Raw genomic sequence first — 11,650 nt, forward strand, 5'->3', positions numbered from 1 at the left:
GGCAGGGGGTCAGACTTGATGATCTGCTCAGGTCCCTTCTGACCCTACTAACTATGAAACTATGAAACCACCACTTTGTGCACACCTTTCACCTTTGGTCCCTGGTCCCGCAGCACTTCCCCTACTAGTGACCTAAGCTTGTTGAAATTTACATTTTTGAAGTCCAAGATTTCAATCCTGCTATCAGATTTGTCTGCTTTACATCAGACAGTGAACATGATGGTTTCATGGTCACCGTTTCCCAGACTTCCCTCTATATTCAAGTTGGTCACAAGGTCATCTCCTTTGGCCAGGACCAACACTAGCAGAACATCACCTCTGATTGGTCTATGCACCTCCTGACTAGGAAGAGTTTCTCAACACAGGTCAGGAAAGTTACCAATTTTCTCCACAGAAATCCTGGTGGTCATGAATGTCTCTACTAGCATGAATGTAGCCTCTCTTCTTGTCAAACTGCTTTCGGCAGTTCTTTTAAAGATCAAGGACATAGTCAGTTGTTTCCCACTCTGACCTTCAGCCTCTGCAGCAGCCTTTCACTTTACATGCGATTCAGGCTCTAAATGCCAATCAGTGCTTTTTTTCCTTGACAGCCAGAGTCACACTGCACAATGAACAAAACGATTTACCACCATCTGCATTTAAATTGTCTACAGGGAACTACCTTGGACCATCCTGAATGGAAATGTATTTAGCAACCTTGGATTTCTTTTCACTCATCATCTTCAGACTGCAGCACTACATGTGGCTTCTTAAAAGATGGCACTGAAAGTCTCCTGCTTTCCTGACTGGCACCTTCACTGTGTCTACATCACTAGGCTCAGCCTTTCAGTAGCTCTCTCTCAAACCACATGCTCTAAGGCTGCAGGGACTGCCACACTTTTTTTGTATTCTGGTAAGCTTTTATTATTTTTTCCACGCAATTCCATGCAAAATCATGTAAAACACCATATTTCCAGTGATCATGGAAACTGTCATTTTTTGCAGTTCCCGCAAAAATCGCAAAACCAGGATTTCAATAGATCCCTAATTATAACTAGGAAGCTGCCCTGTAGGAGCATCTGAGCCACATTTACCAGCATCTGGATCTCTGTCCCTGTGAGGGTAGGAGTTTTTGAATCCTACCTCTGATCCCTTTGCAGCATATAGCTAGGGTAGCTTTGCTCTGCTAAGTGGGGAGTGGAAGACAGGAGTATTTGATGAATATTACCAAAGTTTTTTGTCACTGAAAGCAGGGGTAAGAGTAGCTGGTAGTATCCTGGTCCCTTCCAGAACTTCAAGCTTCATAAAAAAAAACGGCTAAAAACTAAGAAATGAATGTTAAGATACTCGTCCAACCTGCACTCTGTCCTCCTGGATCTGACAAAATGCTTTTCCAGAAACATTCCCTCCATCAGGTACGGTTTCATTGGATTGTGGGAAACAGTGCAAGAATACGTGTTATAGGCTGATTGGGGCAGTTTTCAAGAAGGGAGACTTCAAGGTTGTGTTGACACAAACTTCAAATTTATATTTCCTATATTCCAGAAATTCGAATTTTGCTGATATTATAGACAAGCATGAGAAATCCCTGTGCAACTTTATAACGCTGTGTTAAAACAGTCTGCCATTAAAAACAAACCAAAAAAAAAACCACTTCAAGAAAGGTGCGGACAGCTTGGAAAGGGTCCAATAGAGAGCAACATAAATGATTAAAGTCCTGGAAAGCAAGACTTACAAGGAAAGGCTGAAAGAACAAGGATCATTTTGTCTGGAAAAGAGAATATTGAAGCAGGATTTGATAACAGTCTTCAAATACCTGAAAGGAAAATATAAAAGAGGATTGAGAAAGACTTTTCTCTACGGCTGTAAGGGACAGAATTAGGAGCAATGGCCTCAAATTGTAGCAGAAGTAGTTTAGGTTGGAGATTAGGAAAAAGCTTCCTGACTGGGAGCATGGTCAAGCATTGGAACAGGTTACCTAAAGAAGCTGTGCAATCTCCATCCCAGGAAATTTTCAAGAGTAGGTCAGACAGACATTTGGCTGGGATCATTTAGTCAGGGATGATCGTGCCTTTGTGCTGGACCAGATAGATGACTTTGTGAGGTAACTTCCAACCCTACTTTCCTTTAATCTTATGAGGCTGTATTTCAAGGGCTCCTTCCCAAAAAAATAATGTTCCCGAATTTGGAATACTAAACCCACAAGGCACAACAGATTGCCATGCAAGCGTGTGGATTTTAGAGCACATAGCAGAACTAAGGCGTTCTTAACCATAACTGGAGCAGAGCTGGTGCACCTTTATAATCACAGGCTCTCCAGACCAGCATTGGAAAGGAGTGAAACATCTACTGAGAAGCCTGGTGTAGATCACTTCTCAAATTTCCATGTGGTATTCTCATCCAGCTGAGATCATCAGAGTGAGATGAACAGCCACTTCACATCCCTCTAAAAACATCTGGAGCTCTAGAGTTTACTAATTATTCTTATTCCTTTCAAAACTGGTTCCGTGAGAATATAGGCTAAGGTCAGTGTTCCAAATTTGAGATCATTTAAGCATCATTTCCCTTCCTGGGGAGCAAAAAAGGTATTGTTAACATACCAAACCTGAAGAACTGTACCCAGGCTCTGACTGGGATGTTCAACATTTGGAATTTAAGCTTTCTTTATGGGGTAGCTGGTGCTGTTATAAAATGCCTGGCTGTTCAGTTAGACGTAAGCCTAATGCTTGAGATTTAGGGGGGCCCTACTTTTTTAGGAGTTTAAACTGGGGTACTATTTAAGCTAGGGGTTCACCATACCACACAAGGCATTTAGGACTTACTGAGAAGGCCAAAACACCAATGCCAAAATCCATCCTTCCCCACTCAGAACTGCTCCACATACCATAGTGAATGCAACTGGAGTGTTTCCAGTGACTCTTGACAACTCCAGAGGTAGGGAGGGAAACATCTTAAGCACTTTTGTTTGCTTTTGTTTTTCAAAGCAAAAGTATGAGTTTTGTTAGGTGAGGTCATTTGGAAGGGCAAAGGATAAAACACATACAACAGAAGTTGATCAAACTTTGCCTTTCACCATACATATATGATTTAGAAGTATTCAGGTATATTCTCCTGTTTAATGTGCTACTTGCCCATGTTTTGGGATGGTGACCTGTTAATCACTGACAGTGGGTGGGCATTTTGGGGTTTTTTTTGGTTCATGTTTCATATTACCAGCAAAGTATTACCATAAAAAAATTACACTTAAATCACAAGTAAAATATCAAAGCAAGGATTTTTGTGGGTGATATTTTTATTGGACTAACTCTGTAATGGTAGCATGAAGCACACACCAAAAATACAAAGATGTCCACTGTTAGTGATTAACAGATGACCAACTGCATAGCTGGTCCAATAAAAGGTGTCACCCACAAAAATCTTTGCCTCTCACAGTCCTCCTGGACTATAACAGTTGCAACATCACTCCAACGCTAGCTAAAATGTTAATACTACAACCTGATTATTCTAGGAATGGGGTAGTTTATAATCAGCAATTCTTCTTAACAAGAGAGCCATAAGAATATGTTGTAGGTCTGGTGGTTCCAGAGTGTAGCCCTATATGAATTAGTACAATATTACCTTGTTCCTTGTGAAATAATTAGTTCACAAGTTTCCAATTATATTGCCTGCTTTTTATGTTTATTTAATTCTTTAGGTGAGAATATTATTCTGATGTTAATCACAGCCATATCCTTTGAGCATCTGTGATATTTCACAAAGAAACCTAGTTTGTGATATTTGCAGGAATCCTTGTTCTACCAGTGAGGCTGTAGATGACAGATGGTTAAACGGTTCAAGTAAATCTCTCTTTCAGAAGCAGAAGATGATAGCAAATTCCTAATACCATTCTGTTGTCAAGCCAGATTTTGTGCCCTCTGATGATACGTGGAAATTTCTTTTAAAATTAACAACAAATCATAAACTAGTGTTAGTTGTCAGCATCTCAGATTACCAACCAGCCTTTCCCTATACAGTACTGGAATAAGATCTCTTTGGTTACAGTTGTCAAAAGCAGATTTGTTGCTGGTTCTTCTGATGTGCCAAACTGCATGCACAGCTCAGGGAAACAGATAACTATTAACATGCTCCGGTTCTGTACAGGACAGACCGTTCTTTTCTATATAATTTTACCATACAATAAGAACAAACCATCTAGAATTAAAAGAAATTCAAGGAATTGAAGTCAAACCACAGGATTGGTTACAAACACTGTTACACCACAGCAGAACACAGGAAAAAAGGAATTCTTTCTTTTTTTCTTCCATGGTTACAGCAAGGGTATCAAACCGATGGCCTCTGAGGTGTTAAAAGAAAAAAAAAGGGGGGGGGGGGCAGGGCGGGGAGGCTCCCAGTCCAGCCACTGCTTCCCCCAATCAACCTCCTGAAACTACCACTGGATTTTCTGAGCTCCCTCTCCCTCCAGTTTTTCCTTCCTATCCTGTAGACTCTGATGGCACAGTGTGAGTGAGAGATCCCAGCCACCCACAAGTTGGACAGCCCTTGGATTAAGCCAATTAATAGGGGTTAAAGATTCTAGTATGCACCCTTCTCCATTCTATCCCAAATTTCTCAAGCCTGCAACCATTCAAATAAACACAAAGAAACATAAATTATAACAACTTACACTGCCAAAAGCACAATCATGATTCTGGTGCAACTAAATTCGAGAGAGAGAGAGCGCGAGAGCGAGAGCGAGAGAGGTGTTTCAGAGAAATGGTTCAATGGCAAACAGCCAACTGTAATTAAATGTGCCTGCACCCTGTGGAAAAATACCACCAGTTTAATTTCACAGTCATGACACTTAGCATTAAAAAAATCAAAAGAAAAATAAACCAGTAAAGAAAAAACACCATTTCAAATTAACAGACTGCAAAACCCACACTATAGCACTGTATTAAAAAACTGAAAAGTCAAAATCCTACAGCCTTTCCCTGGGACCAGATTCTTCCACAGCTGGCCTTGCATTCTATCAGAATAAACTGCACAATTTCAAACTGGTCTATATTTTCCCAGCATCCAACCTGAGTGCTATTCAGCCAATTTCTTCAGATGCAGGTGATCATAGGGTCCTGGTCATCTACATCTACTGCAGAGGACTAGGCAGATAATAATAAAGAATAGGAAGGTCCTGTAAGGGAGCTACATTACAATCCATGGCTACTTGTTTCTCTCACATATACACTACATAGCATCAAGAATGGGCCTTATCCTTCTCTTTAAGAAAGGTGGGGTGGGGGAGAGGGGGAAGAGTAGTGGAGAGAAAGACGCAAGAGAAGAATCCCCAAACAGAGAGAGTCAGGGGGCAGAATTTGGCTCAACAGTTCCCAGATGTTCAGAACCGCACAACAACATCTTTCTAAGCCTGTGCAAAGGATCACATCATCTGCAACCCTCTAGCTCAGTGGGCCTCAACCTTTTTTTTTTTTTTTTTTTTTTTTAACCAGGACCGATTTGTAAACTTAAACGGCCAGTCCTGACCCAGTGCCCCACACACGTCCCTAACTCAGAGCCCTTCATCCCCAGGCCCCAGCCCCACAGTGTGTGAAGTTGGAAGGGGGTGGGCATAGAGGTCCCCAAGCCACCCCTTATAGGCTGGAACTCTGCCAGTCTGCAAGGGAAGAACCCTTGGTTTCCCACATTTTTCTCCTTTAAAGGAGAACCCATTTTTAAAGTCTGTTGATCCATTAAAGTTTGTTCCTGACCCTTCCATATATTCTTGTGACCCAATTTTGGGTTGCAAGCCACAGATTGAGAAACACTGCTTTAGCTAACACACACAACTCCATATATGCAATACAACTAACTATTCAGGACAACTTCAGAAAAAAACATCTTCACCTAACCTACTCCAAAAGGGATCAACTTAAACAGGACCTTTACTTACATTACTTAACTGAGATACTAATCTGAAGACATATCTGGCAGTAGACCCAAATGTACTACCAAAAATACCTAGGGACAGGTATCCTACATAAGAAGAAATGGTGGAATCAGCTATCACACCTCAAAGCACCACACCAGCAACAAAGGAGTCAGCAGATTCCAGAACACCAACATGATTAAATTATCACAGCACACCCATCCCACTCTGAAATATCTGTATTCTCCTAAGGCCTGAACTACTGCACAGAGAAGAAAACCTGAGAAGAATTACGAGGAGAATTAGAAGAATTCTTTCACAAACTTTGCCTAAAACAATACTTCTATAACCAGGACACAACCACCTTTGACAATCATCCTGCCACGACCAAGTAATAATAAAACATTAGACTGGATATGTCCCAAAGAACATAACCACATGTTGGACTACTGCATAAACCATTCCAGGAAGAAAGCTAACAGTTGACATTCTAAACAAAAGCCAGGACCACAAAGACAAAAGCCATGCAGTCCCTAAGATTTAACAATGTTAGCACTTGGATGAGGCTAGGGAAGGCCAACTCTAACGGCATCCTCCTTTTGACCAAATACACAAAACATGGACTCACCATCACCAGCACATTCCTCCAGAAAAACAGGCACAAGACATCATGGCAACACTCATTATCTAAGCATTGGCACCTTACTGACTACATCAATGTTCACACCTGGGATCACAAAGATGTCTGCATGACCCAAGCTATGCTAGGACCTGATGACTGCTGGACCAGTCACTGACTTGTGTGGTCAGTGAAGTCACTCAAACTGGCACCCCAACAATGGCTGTAGCAGAAGCAATGCTGACAGAAAATCAATATCAAAGGACTCAGGACCCAATCAAGTGAGACTTCTTCTACCAGTGCATCAAAGAAAAACTGGTGAATTCCAATCAATAACAATGGGAGAATGCTAGCAGTTCTTGGGGTGTCTTCAAGTCCACCGTTATTAGTAGCGCCTGTGAAGAGACGCTTGAATTCTCTACCAGGAAACATCAAGACTGGTTTGGTAAGAATGACTGGGAGATCCAAGAGTTTATCAACCGCAAGTTCAAGACCTTTTGTGCCTGGCAGAACAGCATCAACTCCAGGCACAAGAAACTGAATCTCCAACAAGCCAAGGCAAAGGTCTAAAGGAGGAAAGGTGGTGGGAAGACAAAGCAAAGGAGATACAAGATATCACTGGTATCCGAGATATGCAGAGTTTTTTCAGTGCCAGCAAAGCCATCTATGGTCTGAGCACTCAAGGAGCACTTTGAAACCTAATGAGAGAGGAGCCCTGATCACGGAAAGAGGGGACATCAATGCCCGTTGGAAGCAGCATTTTGAAGACCTTCTCAATCAAGACTCTGTTGTTAATGAGAGTGCTCTTAACTCCATCCCGCAACACCCAGAGATGATCTTGAAATCCTTCCAACCCTTGATAAGGAGAGGAAAGGCATCAAGCAGATGAAGAACTATAAAACATCTGGAGCTGACAGACCGACGGAATACCTGCTGAAATCTTCCCTCAGACAAACAAAGGAGCTCATATCACAGCTTTACGCCTTCATCTTAAGGATCTGAAATGATGAGGAAATTCCAGATAACCTCAGGGATGCCATGATTGCAATAATTTTCAAGAAAGAAAACAAGTCCAACTGTAGAAATTACAGCGGAATCACCTTGCTGTCCACTCCAGGAAAGATCAATGCAAGAACCTTCCTGAATCCCCTCCTTCCATTTGCTAAAGACCTCTCTCTGGAATCTCAGCATGGGTTTAGGGCACCAAGAGGCACAACTGACACAATCTTCACAGCTTGCCAGCTGCAGGAGAAATGCCAGAAACAACATAAATCTCTCCACATGGTTTTCTTGACTTCACAAAAACCTTCAGTTCTGTCAACTGAGAAGCGCTGTGGAAGATCCTTCTGAAGTATGGATGTCCACCAGTGCTGGTAGGTGAGATGTGATTCTCAGGAGCATATCTATCACAGAGCTCTCTGAGGTTAAAACAGAAGTTAAGCAAGGCTCCATCACTGCTCCAACACTCTTCTCAATATTCCTTCCTGCGATGCTACATCTGACCACCACCAACCTTCCAGTCCAAGTGCAGCTAAACTACTGAATGGATGGTAAAGATGTTTAATCTCAGCTGACTGCAAGCCAAAACCAAGAACAACCTGACCTCAGTCATCAAGTTCCATCCAGTATGCTGATGATGCTGTCATCTGTGCTCACTCAATCAAATCTTTTGGCAATCGCTGACGTCTTCACAAAGGCATATAAGAAAATGGGACTTTATTCTCCCAGCTCAGTCAAGGTGTACACTCCACAGGAGGGCAGACAAAGTGCTTCAAGGACACCCTCAAGGCCAACTTGACAAAAATGCAATATCGACATTAACTCATGGGAGACTATTGCCCAGGACCACCCCAAATGGAGGAAGAATCTGCTCCAAGGATCGCAGTACTGTGAAACATTACAACGACAACAGGAGATGGAGAAACACAAACAGCAAAAACAATGTGTTGCAGACCGAATCAAGAATCCAGAGTCACTAACCCTGCATGGGAACATGTGCCTGAGTTATAAGAGTCTGATAACCATGGATTGGCGTCATCAGCCATCTTCACACTCACAGATAAACAATCATCCTCGACTGAAAGGGACTGCCAAAGAAGCGCCTGCTACCTCTGAGAATTTCTCTCAGCCCCTCCCTAGGCTGTGCTTCACTTGCTGTGCCTGACTTCCTGGAATCAGAGACCCTATGAAGAATGTCTCAAATTCAAAAGCTTGTCTAACTTTACACAACTAAACAGTTGGTCCAATAAAATATATCATCCTAAGAAATCCTTGCCTCTTGCAAAAGTTCTGGACCATCATGGCTACAATATCATTCTTATGCTCCCTTCATACAAGGATACTCTAGTAGAGAAAGAGAGACCTAACTACCCCACAGTAACCTGGTACAACACAAAAAGACAGCCCCCTACAAATGCGTACCCCTGTCAACACATCCCCACTGCTACTACAATCAGCACTCCCCAAAACAATTCTGTGCCTTTCCCAGCATGTGATACATCTGAGTCAAAGCACAAAATGTCCTCACTGTAATTATGCGGGTGAAACCAAACAGAAAATATACACCAAAACGAACTCCCTCAGAAAAAACATAAAGGACAGAAACACACACAAGAGCACATTTGTCACAGACCAGCCACTCCCTTTCTGACCTTACTATTCTCATACTCAAGGGAAATCTACTAAACAACATTAAAAGGTGAACTTGAGACCAAAACAGAGCAGGCTGGACATGAGGAACCAAGGACTAAAACATAATGTATTGCGTCATAAAACTAATAACCTACATGATTCCTGAAATTCTTCCCACACACTACAGGTGATAATGACCCTCCTCTACTTTCAGTAGTCAAGTTTCGTTTCTTCTGCTAACTGTCTGTCTGCTACCCCTGGCAATTTCTCCTCACTCCAATTTCACAGCTCTACCCACTAAAAATTCTTGTGCTTGGTTTCCTCCTCAGACCTGAAGAAAAATGCTTTGCAATCAAAAGCCTGCCTAACTTTATCTCAACTAGACAGTTTGTCCAATTAAAGATATCACCCCCACAAAAAAAAAAAAAATCCTTGCCTCTTAGTCTTACAAAATTCCAGTTCCCAACTCTGCCTTCCAAGCACAAAGGGTACCTTGCTCCAAACGTAACTGGCCTTCATAGACTTGGAATCGTGTGTTTCTCAGCTGGCTGTCTTCTACTGGTAACCATCCAATTTTATTTCAAGCCTTACAAGTAAAAAAAGAGAGAGAGAGAGATATTGAGTGGTATGTCAGCACTGAGACCGCACGTACATTAGAACTGTTAGTGGGGAAACTACAAGAAATAAGCCACTAAAAAAGAAACCAGCCCCTTTCCTACTTTTAATAAAACCAAACATAACCTTCAAGTTCAATAACCCATTACACTTTAGGGAAGAAGATCTACTTTCACATCATATACAGAAAATGTTGAACAAGTTCCTGAGAAACAGTATGCTAGAAGACACTCCACAAGTCAAACAAATCATGCCACAAAGAGCTCACTCCACTGGATCTTATGGAAACGTTTCTGTATTCTAAAACTAACATCCACATCTATAGCAGGGGTAGGCACCCCTCGGCACAGGCACCAGAGCATGGCATGTGAAAGCATATTGCTTGACACATGCATCTCAGGGCAGACAGCAGGGAAGGGGCTGTGGCTGCGCTGTCCCAACAAGGATCGGGGCTCTCACGACTCCCCTGCCATCTGCTCCTGGCACACCAACATCTTACAAGTCAAGGCTGTAGGTATTTTTGGTACTCTGCCCAAAAATGCTACCAAGTACTGATCTATAGGCTGTTGATGCTAAGGACAACTACCAACAAAATGCTGACTTGGAGTGTTTCTGCTCAAATTACCTGCCAGAGCACTCCCCTTGTCACCACCCCAACCACTTGGGTCAAGGCAACAGCAGAAGGAGGATGCATATACCTAAAACACTGCATAAGGAAATCTCTAATAAGATTAATAACTGTATTCTGCATACTTATTAGCCTGGATAATTATCACAGTACCAGTGTCCTGGAACTCCAGATGTAGCCAAACTGATAAGTGCCAGATTACATGAAAACAGAACAAATATGGAATCAGAACTCTGAACATAGGAGATATCTTTTATTAGAGCAACTAGACATTTGCAAAACAAAATGTTATTGGCAAGCTTTTGGGCACACTTATCCTTCTTCAGGCATAGGAGAATGCAAAGATTGTAAAATTTCTCCTAGGTGGAAATGACAATTCATATTTCACAGGAGAGCTGAAGGTGTAGTAAGATCTCCTGGTTGGAAAAGTTCATTTTGTGCAAATTAAGCTCAACGTTAGAGCAGTCTTTTTACCTTGAAGTTGCCTGATGGCAAGCAGGATGTTTAATTGTATTTCCTTATGGTTATAATTCAATATCCTGCTTGCCATCAGACAACTTTGACATAAACAGACTACTCTAACTTTTTCATAGTTTCATAGTTTCAAGGGTCGGAAGGGACCTGAGCAGATCATCTAGTCCGACCCCCTGCCATGGCAGGAAAGAATACTGGGGTCAAATCTGGGCGGGAGAGGCAGGGGGAACAGACTGAGGCCCCTGCAGTGAGGGAGGCTGTGAGAGTGGGAGTGGGGCTGGGGCAGAGGCAGGCGCTGCACAGCCAGGGTGGAATGGGGCATGGGACACAGTGGTGCAGGGAGCAGGGAGGGCTACGTGCACCCTGGGGAAGGCATGGGGGGCACGTGCCCCTTGGATCTGTGCGAGGGCAAGGGCAGGCTGCCTGCTTGGGGCTGTGCCAGCCTCTTCCCGGCAGGGGGCTTGCACTGGGGTAGTGCTTAGGGCAGGTGGGTGGGTGGCAGCAGCAGTGCTAGGAGGGAAGCAATGGGGGGGGGCTACAGTCACCCCAAAATTGGTTGTAGCCCCCCTCCCCCCCCCCAAGTGCAGCCCCAGTCGAGCCCCACTGCCAGAAAGAGACTGGCACAGTTTCTGGCCCCGAGCCTGCAGCAGCAGTCTGCCCTCACCCTGCACACAGATGCAGGGGACACATGCCTCCATGCCTCCCCTGGGGGTGCATGCAACAGCAGGAGCTACCCACTCCCCCCACACCATGGATGAGCCATGACTCCATCCCATGCCCTGCCCCGCCCTGGCCGGGCAGCGCT

The 11,650-nt window shown here is 43.3% G+C and overlaps 1 protein-coding gene across 5 annotated transcripts in view; it reads right to left on the reverse strand.

The window, feature by feature from the left end:
* The window catches only part of MAPK8 (mitogen-activated protein kinase 8), a 112,400-nt gene that overhangs the window by 60,716 nt on the left and 40,034 nt on the right, over positions 1–11,650 (reverse strand). For 3 of the 5 annotated variants that reach the window (XM_019555608.1, XM_019555611.1, XM_019555612.1), the window contains exon 2: positions 9,621–9,714. The exons of 1 other annotated variant lie outside the window; for it this stretch is intronic. The gene's annotated coding sequence lies outside the window, so the exon portion shown is untranslated. Of the gene's footprint in view, positions 1–1,714; positions 1,796–9,620; positions 9,715–11,650 lie in introns of all 5 variants that reach the window. One more of the 5 variants, XM_019555609.1, reaches the window with a different exon arrangement.

Source organism: Crocodylus porosus, unplaced genomic scaffold, assembly GCF_001723895.1.
Source record: "Crocodylus porosus isolate Cpor-Errol unplaced genomic scaffold, CroPor_comp1, whole genome shotgun sequence".
Lineage (NCBI taxonomy): Eukaryota > Metazoa > Chordata > Crocodylia > Crocodylidae > Crocodylus > Crocodylus porosus.